The 20,821-nt window shown below is 51.8% G+C and overlaps 3 non-coding genes across 3 annotated transcripts; 1 reads left to right on the plus strand and 2 right to left on the minus strand.

Annotated features, from left to right (window-relative positions):
- Nucleotides 1–5,553: 5,553 nt before the first annotated feature.
- Nucleotides 5,554–5,635, minus strand: TRNAS-ACU. The gene has a single exon. It is a non-coding gene; the product is annotated as a tRNA-Ser (tRNA).
- A 9,550-nt stretch (nucleotides 5,636–15,185) lies between these two features.
- Nucleotides 15,186–15,257, minus strand: TRNAC-GCA. The gene has a single exon. It is a non-coding gene; the product is annotated as a tRNA-Cys (tRNA).
- A 2,102-nt stretch (nucleotides 15,258–17,359) lies between these two features.
- Nucleotides 17,360–17,441, plus strand: TRNAA-AGC. The gene has a single exon. It is a non-coding gene; the product is annotated as a tRNA-Ala (tRNA).
- Nucleotides 17,442–20,821: the final 3,380 nt, after the last annotated feature.

Below are 20,821 nucleotides of genomic sequence, written 5' to 3' on the forward strand. Positions count from 1 at the left end.
CCATTTTTGGTGTCCTCATGTGAAAAAGATGTTGTGAAATTGGAGCTGGGGCAGCAAAAAGCCACCAAATGTTCTGAAGGCTGAAGAAAAATGCCTTCCAGGGAGCTATTGAAAGAGCTCAACCTGTTTAGCTGATCAAAAGAAGATTGAAAGGTGACTTCATTGAAGTGCATTAATGGAGAGAAAAGATTGGATATTAAAGGGCTCTTTAATCTAGCAGAGAAAAGCATAACAAGACCCAATGGCTGGAAGATGAAAAGAGACAAATTCATATTACAACAAAGGCACAAATATTCAACAGCGAGGATGACTCATCACAGGAAGAAGCTACCAAGGAAAGTGGTGGATTCTCCATCTCTTGATGTCATTTCATGAAGACTAGATGCCTGTCTGGAATGTGTTTGCCCCAAAAGTAGCTCTTGTGTCATACAGGAGGCCTGTGATATGCAGGGGGTCAGATTAGATGCTCTAATGGTCTCTTCTGGCCATAAAGTCGACTAATTTCTGAAAAACTGAGTGTAGCATTGGGAGCAGCATCTGATGTTTCCCTGTCTAGCCGGCTTGCTGCCTAGAACGAACGCTCCTTGAGTGGGGTGATCCCCAGGGAGTAGCTCAAACCTCCAAAGTGCCTGGCCAGGGGCAGGACATTGGCACAGCAAGGGAGGGGTGTGGCAGTGACATCACAAAGGCCTTTGGCAGGACCTCAGACTATTGATCAAAGGTGGTGGGGAGGTGGTGACCTCACAGAGAGATGCTGACATCAGCCAGGCAGGATGGGGCGAGGGTCCAGGGAAACCTCCGAGACGCCTGTGGCTTTGCTGCAGCAAGTCTCCTTCTCCAGGTCTCTCTTTGAGGACTGAGGGAGTATTCGGGTTCACGGACGTGAGCGCCAGGAGGAACCTCTTTCGAGTTTTCTTCTTTCCTCTTAGTGATTTTACAAGAAAACAGCCGTCCCTGTTTAGAAGGTAAGAGCCTCCTGGAGGTTTCAAACCTGTTTAGTCTGATCCATATAGTGAGAGTTGAATTCTAGGCATGGAAAACACGAGCTTAAGGAGACAGAATTTTATTGTGCACCTGGGATTCTGTCCCTTAGAATCACTGGGGACATTGGGGTTTGTCCTTTTTTTTCATCTTTTCCTCCCTCCTTTCTCTTTGTCTTTTGCTTCTTTTGTCCTTTCTCCTGTTCCCCTCCCAACACCAGGAGGGGTGTGTGTGTGTGTGTGTGTTTTGGGGAAGTGCTCTGTAGCTCCCACTGTGGGAGGTCCACCCAAAAACTGGGGGGCTGAAATAGTGCTCGGGCAGTGATCCCCACCAGTGACCTGGTCCATCCTTTGGGCTCTCTGGTGAGAACCCTCAGCCTCCCGTCCTCAGTCTCTACCCTGATTGGCTGAGCAGGGGGTTATTGACAGGGAGGAGAGTCAGGTCCTTGTTGGTCTCTTTTAAGACCAAGGAAATAAGTCAGAACCAGTTCGATGTTTGATAAATTTTGCTGCTTCTCTGCATTAATGGTCTCTGAGCAGTTCATGATTCTCTCTGACATTGCAGTTCTCCTCAAATACTTGCTGAATAATTACTGTGCACTGTTGTTGGTCTGGAGCTCATCTGAGATCATTTTATTAAGGTCATTCAATGTCTGAAATTCAAGATCCGATGGTTAGTTTGAAAATCAGGGCTCTTGGGTCCTATTCCCAACTTTGCCACTGACTGGCTGTGTGACCTAAGACAAGTCAATTCTCCTTTCTCAGCCTTAGCTTCTCTCTCTTTCAAGTAGGGATAATAATGATCTGCTCCTACCTACCTCAACACACTCACTGTTCCCTAACACACACACTGTCTCTCCCCACACACAGTCTCCACACTGCAGTTGAAAAGCAGCTCGCAATCCAGTAGGATGCCCATGGAACAATGGGATGGAGAAACCTGTATTATGTGATCCTGTACCGTCCTGTGAGATATTGCAAACCCTTCTCAAATCACCCTGCACCAGTTGCACAGTGGGATAGCTACCCAGAGTGCACTGCTCTCTGTGGCGATCCAAGAGAGGCTAGCGTGGATGTGCTCTGGTGACACAAGGGGCATAGTGTAGACACGCAACCGCGGTTTAATTAAAACACTTTAACTAAAGCAGCAAGGCCAGGGGGTTGGTGACTCCTTTCTTTCCTCACCCTGGAGTAAACTCAGCTTTTTATTCCATTCTTGATGTTTCATGGAATAACAGACGACCGAAGAAAGACGTGGACAGGGAGGGTCTCAGGGGAGGGGCAGAGAGGTCGGGGGGTGGGCAAGGCGGGTTTTAGGGTAAGGGCAGAGAGGTGGGGGCGGTGGGCAAGGCGGGTCTCAGAGGAGGGGGCAGAGAGGTGGGGGCGGTGGGCAGGGCAGGTCTCAGGGGAGGGACAGAGGTGAGAGAAGTGGGCAGGGTGGGTCTCCAGGGAGAGGCACAGAGGTGTGGGTGGTGGGCAGGGTGGGTTGCAGGGATGGGTCAGCGAGGTGGTGGTGGCGGCTGGTGGGCAGACCTTGTGGTAGGGGGTGGAGAGGCACGAGCAGCAGGCAGGAAGGCCTTGGGGGAGGAGAGGAGCGAGCGAAAGGTGGCTCAGCCGTCCTCAGCCAAAGAGGAAGAGCGGGGGTGGGAAGTGGCCAAACAGGAGCAAGGGGGGAGCACAGGTGGGGCCTCAGAGAGAGGAGAAGGGTGGGGGGGACAGTGGCATGGTCTGGGCACCAATGGGCCCCCCACTTCTAGGGAGCTTCCAGCGCTCACACCCAGCCTCCCCAAATGCAAGAGCCATGGGTCACCTATTCTCTTCGTCTTCACTAACCAAGCCCCTCCCCAAGCTGTGTTGTTGGGAGAAGCCCTCCTGTTGGCACAGCGCTATCTGCACCGGGGTTAGGCTGATATAACTGCATTGCTTAGGGAGGTAAATTTTTTACACCCCTGAGTAATGTAGTTACACCGATCTGTGGAGGCCAGGAAATATTTAATAAGGATTTGAAGGGATCTTAAATGTGTGTTAGTTAAGTTAGCATGAGTTAGGCTAGCTGTGACCCTAATGATGTGAGATTTGTAGAAGCAAGATAATGTGGAACAGAGTGAACTGTGTGAAAAGTCATTACGACCTTGCAATATGCAGTCTTGGTTTTTTTTCTAGTAGTGAGACAAATAAGATAACGAAGAGGCTTATGTATAAACAAATGCAAATGTTTTTTTTTACTGTCTCCAGGATTGCTAGCTATTGTCTGTAACAAAGGTATAAATGCTTGCTGTGATTGTTTACTAATTGAGAGAGACCTGTCCGGGACAAGGGGCAACCCTGTTTCCTAGGACACTCTCTCCCTCTTGTGATTACTAGAGAAAGAATAAAGTATTTGATTTTGCTGCACCCAAACAAAAAGCGAGAACTGAGTTTTTCTTCGACAGATCTAATTTTGTAGTGTAGACCTGTCCAAAGAACCTTGGAAGTAAAACTTCACCTGCTCCTCTGCTTTACTGAATCCAAACACCAGCAAAGCTTGTCAGGCCCAGATGGAGGTTGGCAGAGAGTCAGGTATGTGCAGACATGATCCCTTCAGCAGCTGTAGGCACCATGGGCTTAGCTGGGTAAAACCACTGTTTTGCATGCAGGAGATCCTGGGTTCAAGTTCCAGTGGTACCTTACTGAGTTGCTTTTGGGGCACCTGGTATTGGCTACTGTCAGAAGACAAGATTCAGATCTAGATGGACCTTCGGTCTAGCCTAGTGTGGTTTTTCTTATAGTTTAAATTACACTCACAGGCACTGATGATAGAGTTACTGAAAGTTTGGGAGGTAGGAGCTGATAGGTCAGTGGTCCAGTCCCCTCATGGATGACCCCCTCCCTCTGGGACAGGGGCAGGTCTGAGCTCTCACACCAAATGCTCATTGTGGCTGCCAGAATCTGTGGGCGATTCATTTAGTTTATGCCGAGGGTTGAGTCCTGTTTTGTGCACTGTGTCTGAGAATGAAAATCCTAAACCGCCCTTTGAAATAACAAAAGCAGCAGGACGTGTTTCTGTCCCTGCCCCAGAGCAGACAGACCAATGGAGAAATGCCATGAGTCCAGGGTAATACTCCCCTGCGGTTTTACCATTTCCACTTGCTAAACTCCCTCCCAACCTTCTGGGCTCCTGGAGCAGGGGACTGAGCCTGAGCCGAGACACGGACACTGCAACGTTACAGCCCAAGCCGCATGACCCTGATTAATGTAACACGGGCCAGTCATGGGTGTTTCATTGCACTGGAGACGTAACCTAATGTTATGTCTGCACCGTGATTAAAACACCCAGGGCACCTGTCGCAAAGCCTGGGTCAGCTGACTCAGGGTTATGGGGCTTGGGCTGCAAGACTATAAAATTACAGGGCAGACATATGGGCTTGAGCCCAACCTCTGAGACCCCCACGAGGGGTGAGGGTTTCCAAACCCAGGCTTCAGTGTGAACACAAATATCTGCCCCACAGTTTTTAGCCTCTCAGCTTTAGCTTCATGAGCCCACGTCAGATGGTCCAGGCCAGCCGTGCTGCCATCTTTATCCCAGGAGAGATGGACTCTAAGGGTCCGTCTCCACTGCAGTGTCAGCCCAGGGGTGGCACGCTGTGCTCAAAGCAGCACCCTGGAAGCCCCATATTCACCGCTCTCATATAATGATGATACAGTTTGTACAAAGTCTGCCTGGTGAGGTATCATTTCAAAAGTTTTTGTCTGTTGAACATTAATATTGTGAGAGATTGTGTGTGTAGCATTGGCTGGGAAGTTTTGCTCTGTGTGTGTTACTGAGATGAGGTTGGGAAATGCCCACCACCAGCCTTTCAGGTGTGACAATGGAGGAGCCAGACTCGCTGCTGGCCCATTAAAGGGATCCACACTGCCAAGCACTATCCCAGGAACCGTGTACAATGCAGACGTCTCCGAGATAGCACAGCGACAATGGGCACTGCTTGACTCACATCCTAGCAAAGGTACTTCCTAGCCAGTTGGAAGAAACTATGAAAGGTGGGGTTGAGACATTATGAGTTGGCCTCTATCCCCCACATCTCAACAGCTGGAAATACACCTGGATGACAAAACTGATTCAGAAATCAGAAGAGAATAATAGTACATTCAAACCAAAGTCCCCAAACAGACTAGTAGTGGTTTTTCAGCAGAAAATTTTCAGTTTGGGGAATTTTGTTTTCTGTCAGACTTTGCCAAGGGAAGCAGGGAGAAAATGGTTGAGTTGTCTCCTTCAGAACAGCTTGGCCTAGCCACTAGCTCTGGTTCACTGTTGTGGCCTTGCTCAGGTTGGGGGTATTTTAATTATTTGGGGAGGTCCCAGGGTGTTTGGGGGAGATTATGAGGCTGTTCCCTTTTGAGATAAAAGCTAAGAAATGCAGGACTAGAGAATTTTTTTAGAAATCTGGGATTTAGACATTTTATTTGAAGCAAGGGGGGGGAGCAGCTGAGATTCTGAGAAGGTTTTTGTTTGCAAGAAGCAACATTGTTTGATCTGTCATTGTACCAAGGGGGAGGTGGTTGTCTATAAAGGAGGGTGAAGACTAAATGCATCCAACGAGGATGGGATTTGAACCCATGCATGCAGAGCACAATGGATTAGTAGTCCATCACCTTAACCACTTGGCCACCTCATCTGAGCTGCTAAAACAGGGACAGGAGGAGAAATCTAAGGCCGGCAGAGATAGGGACACTAAGGAGTTTTTAAATACTAAGCGTAAGCAGGGTCTGAATGAGCTCCCCCTCACATCTAGTGAGGAGCTGGGGGAAGACTTCAGGAACAGGCCGTGTTTGCATAGACACCCCTACTCTGCCTAGCTATGCAGCATGACGGGGCCGCTTCCCCAAAATGACCAGTTTGGGATGGTGGTGGGTTACAAATCACTTTAGGATTGAGTGGAATGAAATGTTATTCTCCTCCCTGTACGAGTGAAGGGCAGCAGAACGTACCTAGGCCGTCCTGACGGAGGGGTGGGTGGGGGAGGAATCGCTTTCATTGGACTGCAGAGAAGTGATTGAGGACGTCACCCTAACCCAGTGGTCCCCAAACATTTCACACTGCGCCCTCGTACCCATGGCTGTGGCCCCTCGGAAGCCGCGGTCGAGAACCGGGGCTCGGAGTGGGGCCGTTGCTTGCTGGGGACGGGGGTGCGGACAGGGGTAAGGGGGTCGAGGCCGGGCTGGGAGCCAGGGACCCAGGCTGAGGGTGGGGTTGGGGAAGAGCTGGGACAGAGTGGGGCTGAGTGGGGCTCCCTCCCTGCCCTCCCTGGGGGCTGGCTCAGGCCCTGAGGTGCCCCCATCAATCTTCCTCTGTGTCCCCCTAGGAGTCACGCCCCACATTTTGGGGACCACTGACCCCTACTCGCTAAGCAGGGGCTAGTGATGCCAAAGCCCAGGGAAAGGGAGAACAAGTGCGGGGGCCCCAGCACCGGAACCCTGCCCCCCCCACTTCTGTGTGTGGCTCTGCCCCCTTCCACACCTTCCACCCACGGCCCCACCCACTGTCACCGCTGTGCCACCCCTTCCCCCACTGGCCCCACCCGGTCACTCCTTTACCCCTGCCCCGCTGCAGCCCCGAGACCAGAGAAGCTCTGTGCCCCTGCTGCAGCCCCCGGGCCGTAGCAGGGAGTGGGAGCTCCTCCAGCCCTGGCGCTGACATGGGGGAGACTTTTCCAGGGGGGCCCAATTTGGCCAGGGCCCCTAGTCATGGGCCCCACTGTCCCCTTGGCAACGCAAGGTTTGGGGAGGCTGAGCCCCCCGAGCCTCCATTACGAGCCGCCCAGGCTACCTCTGCTCAGTGGGTGGCCAGTCTCCCTGTGTCTCTGCTGTTCGTGCTGGGGAGCCCGGCCGGCCTTAGGGGTGGGCCCCCCGGCAGCCGCCAAGGGCTCCAGGGGGTCAAAGGGCACCGTGTGGCCGTGCAAAGGTGCTCACTGCTCTCCCCTGCCCCAATGCTCCTCCGTGGCCCCACAGAGGGTGGGGGGAGCGAGGAGCAACACTATGTGCTCCATGCGTCCTGGTCACTTTCCCCACCTGGGCTGGGCTGTGAGGGGAGCATCAGAAGCTGCTGCTCTCTGTCCTCCCCTGACGCAGCCCGGCTGAGGAACGTGACCTGGATGCAGGGAGCTCGGATGATGTCACTTCTCGCCCCCCTGCCCCTGCTAGGCAAGGCTGCTGTGTGGTGTTTCCATGGCTGCACTTTCAGCGATGCAGGTTTCTCTCTCCCCTTGTTCCATGGGCATCCTACTAGATTGCCAGCTGCTTTTCAACTTCAGTGTGGAGACTGTGTGTGTGTGTGTGGGGAGAGACAGTGTGTGTGTCTTGGGGAAGAGTGAGTGTGTTGAGCTAGGTAGGAGCAGATCATTATTATCCCTACTTGAAAGAGGGAGAAGCTACATGTGAGAAAGAAGAATTGACTTGTCTGAGGTCACACGGCCAGTCAGTGGCAGAGTTGGGAATAGGACCCAAGAGCCCTGATTTTCAAACTAACCATCGGATCTTGAATTTCAGACATTGAATGACCTGAATAAAGTGCTCTCACATGAGCTACAGACCAACAACAGTGCACAGGAATTATTCAGCAAGTATTTGAGGAGAACTGCAATGTTAGAGAGAATCATGAACTGCTCAGAGACCATTAATGCAGAGAAGCAGCAAAATCCATCAAACATAGAACTGGTTCTGACTTATTTACTTGGTCTTAAAAGAGAACAAGGACCTGAGTCTCCTCCCTGTCAATAACCCCCTGCTCAGCCAATCAGGTAGAGACTGAGCACGGGAGGCTGAGGGTTCTCACCAGAGAGCCCAAAGGATGGCCCAGGTCACTGATGGGGATCACTGCCCGAGCACTATTTCAGCCCCACATTTTTGTGTGGACCTCCCACAGTGGGAGCTGCAGAGCACTCCCCCGCAAAACACACACACACACACACACACACACACACACACACACACACACACACACACACACACACACACCCCTCCTGGTGTTGGGAGGGGAACAGGAGAAAGGACAAAAGAAGCAAGAGATAAAGAGAAAGGAGGGAGGAAAAGGTAAAACAAAAAGGACAAACCCCAATGTCCCCAGTGATTCTCAGGGACAAAATCCCAGGTGTGGAATAAAATTCTGCCTCCTTAAGCTCGTGTTTTCCATGCCTAGAATTCAACTGTCACCAGATGGATCAGACTGAACAGGTTTCAAACCTCGAAGAGGCTCTTACCTTCTAAACAGGGACGGCTGTTTTCTAGTAAAATCACTAGAAGGGAAGGAGAAAACTCGAAAGAGGTTCCTCCTGGCGCTCACGTCCGTGAACCCGAATACTCTCTCTCAGTCCTCAAAGAGAGACCTGGAGAAGGAGACATGTTGGAGCAAAGCCACAGGGGTCTCTGAGGTTTCCCTGGCCCCTCGCCCCTGTCCTGCCTGGCTGATGTCAGCATCTCTCTGTGAGGTCACCACCTCCCCACCACACCTTGGACCAATAGTCTGAGGTCCTGCAAAAGGCCTTTGTGATGTTACTGCCACACCCCTCCCTTGCTGGGCTAATGTCCTGCCCCTGGCCAGGCACTTTGGAGGTTTGAGCTACTCCCTGTGGATCACCCCACTCAAGAAGCATTCGTTCTAGGCAGCAAGCCGGCTAGACAGGGAAACATCAGACGCTGCTCCCAATGCTACACTCAGTTTTTCAGAAATTATGGCCAGAAGAGACCATTAGAGCATCTAATCATATAATCATAGAATATCAGGGTTGGAAGGGACTTCAGGAGGTCATCTACTCCAACCTACTGCTCAAAGCAGGACCAATCCCCAACTAAATCATACCAGCCAGGGCTTTGTCAAGCCTGACCTTAAAAACCTCTAAGGAAGGAGAGTCCACTACCTCCCTAGGTAACCCATTCCAGTGCTTCATCACTCTCTGAGTGAAAAAGTTTTTCCTAATATCCAACCTAAACCTCCCCCACTGCAACTTGAGACCATTACTCCTTGTTCTGTCATCTTCTACCACTGAGAACAGCCTAGATCCATCCTCTTTGGAACCCCCTGTCAGGTAGTTGAAAGCAGCTATCAAATCCCCCCTCAGTCTTCTCTTTTGCAGACTAAACAAGCCCATTTTCCTCAGCCTCTCCTCATAAGTCATGTGCTCCAGCCCCCTAATCATTTTTGTTGCCCTCTGCTGGACTCTTTCCAATTTTTCCACATCCTTCTTGTAGTGTGTGGCCCAAAACTGGACACAGTACTCCAGATGAGGCTTCACCAATGTCTAATAGAGGGGAACGATCACATCCCTCAATCTGCCGGCAATGCCCCTAATTATACAGCCCAAAATGCCGTTAGCCTTCTTGGCAACAAGGGCACACTGTTGACTCATAGCCAGCTTCTCGTCTACTGTAACCCCTAGGTTCTTTTCTGCAGAACTGCTTCCTAGCCATTCGGTCCCTAGTCTGTAGCAGTGAATGGGATTCTTCCGTCCTAAGTGCATTTGTCCTTGTTGAACCTCATCAGGTTTCTTTTGGCCCAGTCCTCTAATTTGTCTAGATCCCTCTGTATCCTATCCCTACCCTCCAGCGTATCTACCACTACTCCCAGTTTAGTGTCATCTGCAAACTTGCTGAGGGTGCAGTCCACGCCATCCTCCAGATCATTAATGAAGATATTGAACAAAACCGGTCCCAGGACTGTCCCTTGGGGCACTATGCTTGAAACTGGCTGCCAACTAGACATGGAGCCGTTGATCACTACCCGTTGAGCCCGACGATCTAGCCAGCTTTCTATCCACCTTACCGTCCATTCATCCAGCCCATACTTCTTTAACTTGCTGGCAAGAATACTGTGGGAGACCGTATCAAAAGGTTTGCTAAAGTCAAGGAATAACACATCCACTGCTTTCCCCTCATCCACAGAGCCAGTTATCTCCTCATAGAAGGCAATTAGGTTAGTCAGGCATGACTTGCCCTTGGTGAATCCATGCTGACTCTTCCTGATCACTTTCCTCTCCTCTAAGGGTACGTCTACACTACGGGACTATTCCGAATTTGCATAAACCGGTTTTGTAAAACAGATTTTATAAAATCGAGTGCGCGCGGCCACACTAAACACATTAAATCGGTGGTGTGCGTCCATGGTCCGAGGCTAGCGTCGATTTCTGGAGCGTTGCACTGTGGGTAGCTATCCCGTAGCTATCCCATAGTTCCCGCAGCCTCCCCCGCCCCTTGGCATTTCCGGGTTGAGATCCCAGTGCCTGATGGGGCAAAAATCATTGTCGCGTGTGGTTCTGGGTACAGCCTCACCCCTCCCTCCCTGAGCAGCAGACAACCGTTTCGCGCCTTTTTTTGCTTGGTGAACTGTGCAGACGCCATAGCACAGCAAGCATGGACCCTGCTCAGCTCCATACCGCAATCGTGAATGTTTTAAACACCTTGCGCACTCTCGTGCAGTCTATGATGAACCAGGACCTTCAATCCGAGGCGAGGAGGAGGCGGATACGGCAGCGCGGCGATGACAGTGATGAGGACATGGACACAGAATTCTCTCAAACCGCGGGCCCCTGCGCTTTGGAGATCCTGATGGTAATGGGGCAGATTCTATCCATTGAACGCTGATTTTGGGCCCGGGAAACAAGCACTGACTGGTGGGACCGCATTGTGTTGCAGGTGTGGGACGATTCCCAGTGGCTGCGAAACTTTCGCATGCGTAAGGGCACTTTCATGGAACTTTGTGACTTGCTTGCCCCTGCCCTGAAACGCCATAATACCAAGATGAGAGCAGCCCTCACAGTAGAGAAGCGAGTGGCGATAGCCCTGTGGAAGCTTGCAACGCCAGACAGCTACCGGTCAGTCGGGAATCAATTTGGAGTTGGAAAATCTACTGTGGGGGCTGCTGTGATGCAAGTAGCCAAAGCAATCACTAAGCTGCTGCTACGAAAGGTTGTGACTCTGGGAAATGTGCAGGCCATAGTGGATGGCTTTGCTGCACTGGGATTCCCTAACTGTGGGGGGGCGATAGATGGAACCCATATCCCTATCTTGGCACCGCAGCGCCAGGGCACCCAGTACGTAAACCGCAAGGGGTACTTTTCAATGGTGCTGCAAGCACTGGTAGATCACAAGGGACGTTTCACAAACATCCACGTGGGATGGCCAGGGAGGGTTCATGACGCTCGCGTCTTCAGAAGCACTACTCTGTTTAAACGGCTGCAGCAAGGGAATTACTTCCCAGACCAGAAAATAACAATTGGGGATGTTGAAATGCCTGTCGTTATCCTGGGGGACCCAGCCTACCCCTTGATGCCATGGCTCATGAAGCCATACACAGGCAGCCTGGACAGTGGTCAGGATCTGTTCAATTACAGGCTGAGCAAGTGCAGAATGGTGGTGGAATGTGCATTTGGCCGTTTAAAGGCGCGCTGGCGGACATTACTGACTCGCTCAGACCTCAGCCAAACCAATGTCCCCTATGTTATTACTGCTTGCTGTATTCTCCACAATCTCTGTGAGAGTAAGGGGGAGACCTTTATGGCGGGGTGGGAGGCTGAGGCAAATCACCTGGCCGCTGATTACGCGCAGCCAGACACCAGGGAGATTAGAAGAGCACATCAGGAAGCGGTGCGCATCAGAGAAGCTTTGAAAACGAGCTTCATCAATGGCCAGGGTACAGTGTGACTGCTGTGTTTGTTGATGAACACCCAACCCCCTTGATTGACTCAGTCCCTGTAAGCAACTCCCCCACCCCCTTTGAGTACAGCTTACTTATGCAAATAAAGTCACTCTCGTTTAAAAAGCATGAATTCTTTATTGATTCATTATAAAAAGAGGGAGAGAAGTAAGGGTGTGGTTTGGGAGGAGGATAGGAGGGATGGAGAAGGCCATTAAAAAAAAATTCACAGTAACGACATCCTTCTGGTTGGGCTGTCCACGGGGGTGGAGTGGGCGGGTGCACGGAGCCTCCCCCCACGCGTTCTTACACGTCTGGGTGAGGAGGATGTGGAACATGGTGAGGGTTGAGGGTGGTTATACAGGGGCTGCAGCGGCACTCTGTGATCCTGCTGCCGTTCCTGAAGCTCCACAAGACACCGGAGCATGTCAGTTTGATCACGCAGCAGCCCCAGAGTTGCATCCCGCCACCGCTGATCTTCCTGCTGCCACCGCTGATTTTCCTGCCGGTCTTCCTGCCGCCACCTCTCATCTCGGTTGTCCCTCCTGTCCTCACGTTCATCCCTCCTATCCTCACGTTCACTGGCCTCTTTCCTGTAATTTGAAACCACGTCCTTCCACTCATTCAGATGAGCTCTCTCATTGCGTGTAACTTCCATAATATCCGAGAACATCTCATCTCGCGTCTTCTTTTTCCTCCGCCTTATCTGTGCTAGCCTTTGGGATGGAGGAGGGATGGTTGAAAAATTTGCAGCTGCATGAGGGAGATAAATATTTAGAAAGATACATTTTACAGAACAATGGTTATACTCTTTCACAGTGAACAGCACTATTCACCTAGCACATGTGATTTCCCTACAAGGTCGCATTTTTCATCTTAATAGTGAGTGCCTGCAGCTCTGGAGTTACAGATCTCACAGACACAGGTCCAGGCATCAGAATTCAGCTTGCATGCGGCCATGGTAAGCCACTGTCTTTCGGCTTCTGTAGTGATTTACCCCTCCCCCCAACGCATGGCTAATACCACGCTAGCTCCCTGCTAATCAACAACCTTCCCACACACACACCCCACCCACTGTGCGTCTGGTAGCTTGGGGAAGATCGCCGGTGACCAAACACAGAAAAGATCATCGGCATTTCACTCCTCCCCTCCCCCCACTTCGCTACGTGCAGGAAAGTTTTTTTTTTAAGCTGATGCAGTCCACGAACCCAGTAGAAAAATGGCCACCCCCCTAACTTAAATTCCTGATTTTTAACCAGGTTATCCTGAACGATATCACTTTGCTGAGGATAACAGAACAAGATAAAGAACGGATGCTTCTTGAATGCCAGCAGTCACCGGGACCATACGCTGCTATGCTTTGCCACGCAATGATACCTGATTACTTGCTACATGCATGGCGTGGTAAAGTGTCCTACCATGGTGGGCGGAACAAGGCTGCCTTGCCCAGAAACCTTCTGCAAAGGCTTCTGGAGTACCTACAGGAGCGCTTCATCGAGATGTCCCTGGAGGATTTCCTCTCAATCCCCGGACATGTTAACAAACTTTTCTAAGTAACTATACTGTCTGCGAATGCATCCCAAGTCCTCAGGGCAAATCAATCATTAAAAAAGGCTTGCTTAAAAAACAATGTTTGCTATTTGCAAAGGTACACTCACCAGAGCTCCCTTCCATGGCGTCATTGTCTGGGATAGTGGCTTGTGAGGGCTGGGAGGACGGTAATTCCGTCAGGGTGATAAAAAGCTCCTGGCTGCTGGGGCTCACGGAGTGCTGTGTGCTCTCTGCTAGGTCTTCCTCCTCTTCTTCATCTTCATCTTCCCCGTCTGCATAATCCTCAGCCATGGCAGAGATTACAACCCCCACCTCGGAATCCACGATCAGGGGTGGGGTACTTGTGGCGCAGCCCCCTAAAATTGCATGCAGCTCAGCATAGAAGCGGCATGTTTTTCGACCTGCCCCTGACCTTCCGTTTGCTTCTTTGGTTTTCTGGTAGGCTTGTCTGAGCTCCTTAACTTTCACTCTGCACTGCACTGAGTCCCTGCTGTGGCCTTTATCCGTCATAGCCTTAGAAATTCTTTCAAATACTTTTTCATTTCGTCTTTTGGAACGCAGTTCTGTTAGCACTGAATCCTCTCCCCAGATAGCGATCAGATCCAGTACCTCCCGTGCAGTCCATGCTGGGGCTCTTTTACGATTCTCAGGAGACTGCATTGTTAACTGTGCTGATGAGCTGTGCGTGGTCACCTGTGCTGATGAGATCTCCACGCTGGGGAAGCAGGAAATGAATTTCAAAAGTTCGCGGGGCTTTTCCTGTCTACCTGGCCAGTGCATCCGAGTTCAGAATGCTGTCCAGAGCGGTCAGTGGTGCACTGTGGGATACCGCCCGGAGGCCAATACCGTCGATCAGCGGCCACACTAACCCTAATCCGATATGGTAATACCGATACTAGCGTTACTCCTCTCGATAGGGAGGAGTACAGAAACCGGTTTAAAGAGCCATTAAAATCGATATAAGGTGCCTCCTAGTGTGGACGGTTGTGGCGTTAAATCGGTTTTACGCTCCTAAAACCGATTTAAACGCCTAGTGTAGACCAGGCTTAAGTGCTTCAGAACTGATTCCTTGAGGACCTGCTCCATGATTTTTCCAGGGACTGAGGTGAGGCTGACTGACCTGTAGTTCCCCGGATCCTCCTTCTTCCCTTTTTTAAAGATGGGCACTACAGTAGCCTTTTTCCAGTCATCCAGGACCTCCCCCGATCGCCATGAGTTTTCAAAGATAATGGCCAATGGCTCTGCAATCACATCTGCCAACTTCTTTAGCACCCTCGGATGCAGCGCATCCGGCCCCATGGACTTGTGCTCGTCCAGTTTTTCTAAATAGTCCTGAACCACTTCTTTCCCCACAGAGAGCTGGTCACCTTCTCCCCATGCTGTGCTGCCCAGTGCAGCAGTCTGGGAGCTGACCTTGTTTTTGAAGACAGAGGCAAAAAAAAGCATTGAGTACATTAGCTTTTTCCACATCCTCTCTCCACTAAGTTACCTCCCTCATTCAGTAAGGGGCCCACACTTTCCTTGACTTTCTTCATGTTGCTAACATACCTGAAGAAACCCTTCTTGTTACTCTTAACATCTCTTGCTAGATGCAACTCCAAGTGTGATTTGGCCTTCCTGATTTCACTCCTGCATGCCTGAGCAATATTTTTATACTCCTCCCTGGTCATTTGTCCAATCTTCCACTTCTTGTAAGCTTCTTTTTTGTGTTTAAGATCAGCAAGGATTTCACTGTTCAGCCAAGCTGGTCGCCTGCCATATTTACTATTCTTTCTACAAATCAGGATGGTTTTTTCCTGCAACCTCAATAAGGATTCTTTAATCCTTTAGAGGATTGGAACTGATTTCAGTGAAGGGACATGTTTGCTAGGTTTTAATGCATTTGCACAGGAAAACATTGAGTGTTTCTATTCATTTGAGGAATCCCTATTCAGTGGAACTCCTGAACATAACAGAAATGCCATTATTTTTGTTGAAGGAAGAGGTTTGTAAGGGGGCACTTGGATTTGAACCAAGGATCACTTGAACTGCAGTCAAACACTCTACCGCTGAGCTATACCCCCATGAGTGCTGTGTAAGTAAGTCAGAGATCTTAAAGATATTGAAGGACAGGCCCTGCCTCAGCAATCTCCTGTTCTGTTCCCAGACCACAGTGCTTTTAAAAATGGGGTTTGATTAAACTTATAGATCCATGTAAACACCACAGCTTGCACACCCACCCACATAGCTTCCCCCAGCGACATAGCTACCACCTCTCAGGGAGATGGATTAACTACACGGACGGGACAGCTCTCTCCCCTCCGCTTAGAGCATCTTCATTATTTATGAATAGGTAGGAAATAACCTCCTGAATGGACAGTAACCAATTTATCAAATATTGCTGGGTCTGCATTCAATATGGGTACCTGGTCGTATTGGCTGGATTAGTAGGAGCATTGCCGGCAGATCGAGGGAAGTGATTATTCCCTTCTATTCGGCACTGGGGAGGCCACATCTGGAGCATTGCGTCCAGCTTTCGCCCCCCCACTACAGAAACAAATTGGAGAGAGTCTAGGGGAGGGCCACAAAAATGATTGGGGGGCAGGGGACTTACGAGGGGCGGCTGAGGGCAGGGCCACCCAGAGGGGGGGCAGGGGGGGCAATTTGCCCCAGGCCCTGCAGGGCCCCCAGGAGAACACAGGATTCTAGAGTATTGCAACTTTTTTTTATGGAAGGGGCCCCCGAAATTGTTTTGCCCCAGGCCCCCTGAATCCTCTGAGCGGCCCTGCCCACTCCACCCCCTTCCCTCGTTCTCCTCCCTCCGAGGCCCCACCTGTGCTCCGCCCTCACTCCCATTGGCCACTTCCCAGCCCCGCTCTTCCACTGTGGCTGAGGCCTGCTGGTCCACCGTCCGCTCGCTCCTCTCCTCCCTGAAGGCCTCCTGGTGCCTCTCCACCCCCTACCCCAAGGCCTCCCTGCTGCCCCCACCTCTCTGCCCCTCCCCTGAGACCTGCCCTGCCCACCGCCCCCACCTCTCTGCCCCTCCCCTGAGACCCGCCCTGCCCACCGCCCCCACCTCTCTGCCCCTCCCCCGAGACCCGCCCTGTCCACCGCCCCCACCTCTCTGCCCCTCCCCTGAGACCCGCCCTGCCCACCGCCCCCACCTCTCTGCCCCTCCCCCGAGACCCGGCCTGCCCACCGCCCCCACCTCTCTGCCCCTCCCCTGAGACCCTCCCTGCCCACTGCCCCCACCTCTCTGCCCCTTCCCTGAGACTCACCCTGCCCACCACCCCCACCTCTCTGCCCCTCCCCTGAGACCCGCCCTGCCCACCGCCCCCACCTCTCTGCCCCTCCCCTGACCCCCCTCCCTGCCCACCGCCCCCACCTCTCTGCCCCTCCCCTGAGACCCGCCCAGCCCCCGCCCCCCGCCTCCCTGCCCCTCCCCTGAGACGCCCCCTGCCCACCGCCCCCACCTCTCTGCCCCTCCCCTGAGACCCGCCCTGCCCACCGCCCCCACCTCTCTGCCCCTCCCCTGAGACCCACCCTGCCCACCGCCCCCACCTCTCTGCCCCCTCCCCTGAGACCCTCCCTGCCCACCGCCCCCACCTCTCTGCCCCTCCCCTGAGACCCGCCCTGCCCACCGCCCCCCCCGCTCTGCCCCTCCCCGCCCAACACCCCCACCTCTCTGCCCCTCCCCTGAGACCCGCCCCATGCACCGCCCCCACCTCTCTACCCCTCCCCTGAGACCCGCCCTGTCCACCTCTTTCCTCGGTTGTCTGTTGTTATTCCTTGAAACATCAAGGATGGAATTAAAAGCTGAGTTTACTCCAGGGTGAGGAAAGAAAGGAGCCACCAACCCCCTAGCAAAGCTCAGTGCCCCAGAGAAAACCTGCCCCCTGCTATTGCAATCACTGATGTGCTGGGGATATGGCAGGAAAGGGACTGTCTGAATGATCAAGGCAGGAAATGGACAACAATCTACAGCAACGTCATTGACCACAAACACACTCTAACCATGCTCCAGCCAGAAGGGAAATGAGCAGGAATTCTTGCTGTTCAGCCATGGACACACTTACACAAGGGCACAGCAGTGTGTGTGCTGAGGGAGCTGGTTTGAGGAAACAACTGGAATTGATCACTCAGTGAGAACAGAACTAGAGTGCAGTGAGAGACACATCTCAACCAAGTAGTTGTGGCTGAGTGGTTAAGGGGGTGGACTAGCAATCCAGTGGGGTCTCTCTGCGCAGGTTTGAATCCTGCCAACTACGGAGGGAGTTGTGGCTCTTTAGTTTCAAGGGAGCTGGGTCTTGTCTCACTCTCAAGCTGTGTCTACACTATTGGGTAATGCGGCTTTAAAGTGTTTTAATTAAACAACTGTTGCATGTCCACACTATGCCCCTTGTGTCACCAGAGCACATCCACGCTAGAATCTTGGATGGCCACAGAGAGCAGTGCACTGTGGGTAGCTGTGCAACTGGCTGCAGGGTGCTTTGGGAAGGGTTTGCAATGCCTCACGGGCCGGTACAGCATCACATAATGCAGGTTTCTCTATCCCACCGTTCCATGGGCATCTTACTAGATTGCCAGCTGCTTTTCAACTGCAGTGTGCGTGGCGGGGCAGAGACTGTGTGTGTGTGGGGAGAGGGAGTGTGTGTGTGGGGAGAGGGAGTGTGTCGCACACTGTCTCTATGTTCAGACAGCTGCTGCAAGCAACCAGGCCTGAGGCAGGGGGAGGGGGCAGCCCCAACATCAGCCCCCGCTTCCCTCACTGGCTCAGCTCAGCACAGCAGCCTCTGTCACACGCACACACACACACTGCTGCTGCTGAGCTCTGTGTCAGGGGTGCTGGAACAGGGGGTTTAGAGGGCCGTGGCCCCACCACTCTTAACTGGCTGTTAGGACAAATGATGGAGGGGGGAAAGGGGGAGTCTTGGGGGGGGGGAGAGGCGTTCTGTGGGTGTGGCCTCGGGGGGAGAGGTGGTGTGAGTGTGGGTCCTTGGGGAAGGGTTTTCATGGGAGTGCCACAGTTCAGACAATAGTGACCCCCCCACTGTAAGGAAGCTCCCGCCGCCCCTGCTCTGTGTTCGTAGCGCGGGAGAGAGCAGCGTTCCAGGGCAGTGATTTGCTCCCCGGGGCTCCGCCAGGGGGGCTTGGGAGGCTGCAGGGAGCCCTGGGCCCTTTAAATCACCAGCCTGGGGAAGCCGAGCCGGGCTGGCACAGCGTACCCGCTCTTGCCAGTACCTCATACCGGAATGTACCAGCTTACGTTCACCTCCGGAAGGTCCTCACGTGGATCAATAACTGGTTAAAAGCCAGGAAACAAAGGGTAGGAATAAATGGACAGTTTTCAGGATGCAAACAGGTAACTAGTGGTGCCTGTACTGGGACTAGTCAACATCTTCATAAACGATCTGCTGAACAGCGAGGTGACAAAATGTGCGGATGATCCAAAACTACAGAGGATAGTTAAGTCCAAAGCAGCCTGTGAGGAGCTAAAAAGAGATTTCACAAAACTAGGTGAAAGGGCAACAAAATGGCAGATGAAATTCAATGTGGATCAATGCAAAGTGATGCACATTGGCAAACATAATCCCAACTCTATATATAAAACGATGGGATGTAAAATAGCTGTTCCAACTCAAGTGAGAGATCTCGGAGTCACTGTGGATAGTTCTCTGCAAACATCCACTCAATGGGCAGTGGCAGGCAAAAAGCGAACAGAATGTTGGGAATCATTAAGAAAGGGATAGAGAATAAGAGAGAAAATCTTATTGCCACTGTATAAATCCATGGTACGCCCATATCTTGAATACTGCATGCAGATATGGTCGCTCCATCTTAAAAAAGATGTATTGGAATTGGAAAAGGTTCAGAAACGGGTATGGAGTGTCTGCCATATGAGGAGAGAATAATAAGACTGGGACTTTTCAGCTTGGAGAAAAGCTGACTAAGGGGAAATATGCTAGAGGTCTATAAAATCATGACTGGTGTGGGGAAAGTAAATGAGGAGTGTTACTTATTCCTTCTCATAACACAAGAACTAGGGGTCACCAAATGAAATGAATAGGCAGCCCGTTTAAACCAAACACAAGGAAGTATTTTTTCACACAACGCACAGTCAACCTGCGGAACTCCTTGCCAGAGGAGGTTGTGAAGGCCAAGACTATAACAGGGTTCAAAAAAAGAGCTAAATCAATTCATGGAGGACATACTCTGAGCCAGGATGGGCAGGGATGGTGTTCCTAGTCTCTGTTTGCCAGGAGCTGGGAATAGGCGACAGGGGATGGGTCACTTGGTGATTCCCTGTTCTGTTCATTCCCTCTGGGGCACCGGGCTTTGGCCGCTATGGGAAGACAGGATACTGGGCTAGATGGACCCAGTCTGACCCAGTCTGGCCGTTCGTACGTCCTTATGTCCTTATGCTCCTTTCATAAGATGCCTGGGATTCTGCCTCACACTGTGTCCCTGGGGTCTCAGCCAAAATGCCCAGACAGGCAAACACTCTGGGCTCCCGAACCCTCTGCCCCACACCTAGTGCCTATGGTTCATCCCTGACCCTTGCTGCTGCTCCTTGCTATAGACTGTGAGAGGAGCGGAGGCAGCGCAGGAGCCTTCTGGGGACGCAGATCTGAGGCTTTGGGAGAGACACATTGTCTGAGACATCAGAGCGCTGCAAACCCTGCAGCCACCCCCTCAATCCGGGGCCTGTTCCAGCCCTGAGTCTGGGCTGCCGCGATCCCTCCCCCAGAGCAGGACGCCCACAGATAACAGCCTGGAAATAGGCGTGTGCCACTAACTCCTGTTCTCCCTGACAGGGCCTCCCCTACACCAAGTGCCTCTCCCAGGCAAGAAGTGTCTTCGGTGCCCACCCCCCCATGTTAAAATTTTGAATATCTTATTTTTCATTGCATTTGTAGCTCATTTCATGATTTTGACGAACAATTTCGATGCATGATTTTCTCTGTCATATAAGACGATAAATTTGCAGGCTAGGTTCTGTAAACCTGTATTTATTCATGCCATATATAAGCAAATAAAACAAATGCATTTTCTTTAAGCATATAGAAACTTCTTAATTTTGACAGTAATTAAAATGTACTAACATCTAGAAATGGAGCACTCACCAGCACAGGGTGGGCCAGTATTAAATAGTGTTACAGTAGGAGACAGACAGCGTTAGGATGTTAACCCCACGCCTTTAGTTGAAAGGTCGCTTCTCTCGCCTTTCCCCCATGAACTGAAGCACAGCATTAAAGAGATCCAAAGATTGGCCAATGGCATTTTAAAGTGCTAAAATAGCAAGCGATGTCGGTCTCTCATTGGCCAGCATCGATTGAAGATGTGGTTTAATGAGCTGGAGCTTCAAGGCGAGGGTGGCTCTGTCCACTGCCTTCCGTTGCGCTGCTGGGCCCCAAGTCCCTAGTGGCCAATATGTGACGCTGGAAGAAGAGAGTGGGGTGGCAAGTGGCGGCAGGACTTTTGCCACCAGGGTCTAGCTGCCCAACTTCCTCCTGGTACTGCTGGCCCCCCGTCGCCTTCAGGTAACCCAGGAACTAAGGCAGGAATAGGGCGAGGAAGCGAGTAAAGCCGAGCAAGGAAGGCAAAAGTGAATCTTGTCTTCATGGGCCGCTCGCAATGACGTCCTTTT

The sequence above is a fragment of the Mauremys mutica genome, unplaced genomic scaffold (genome assembly GCF_020497125.1).
Source record: "Mauremys mutica isolate MM-2020 ecotype Southern unplaced genomic scaffold, ASM2049712v1 Super-Scaffold_100033, whole genome shotgun sequence".
Taxonomy (NCBI): Eukaryota; Metazoa; Chordata; order Testudines; family Geoemydidae; genus Mauremys; species Mauremys mutica.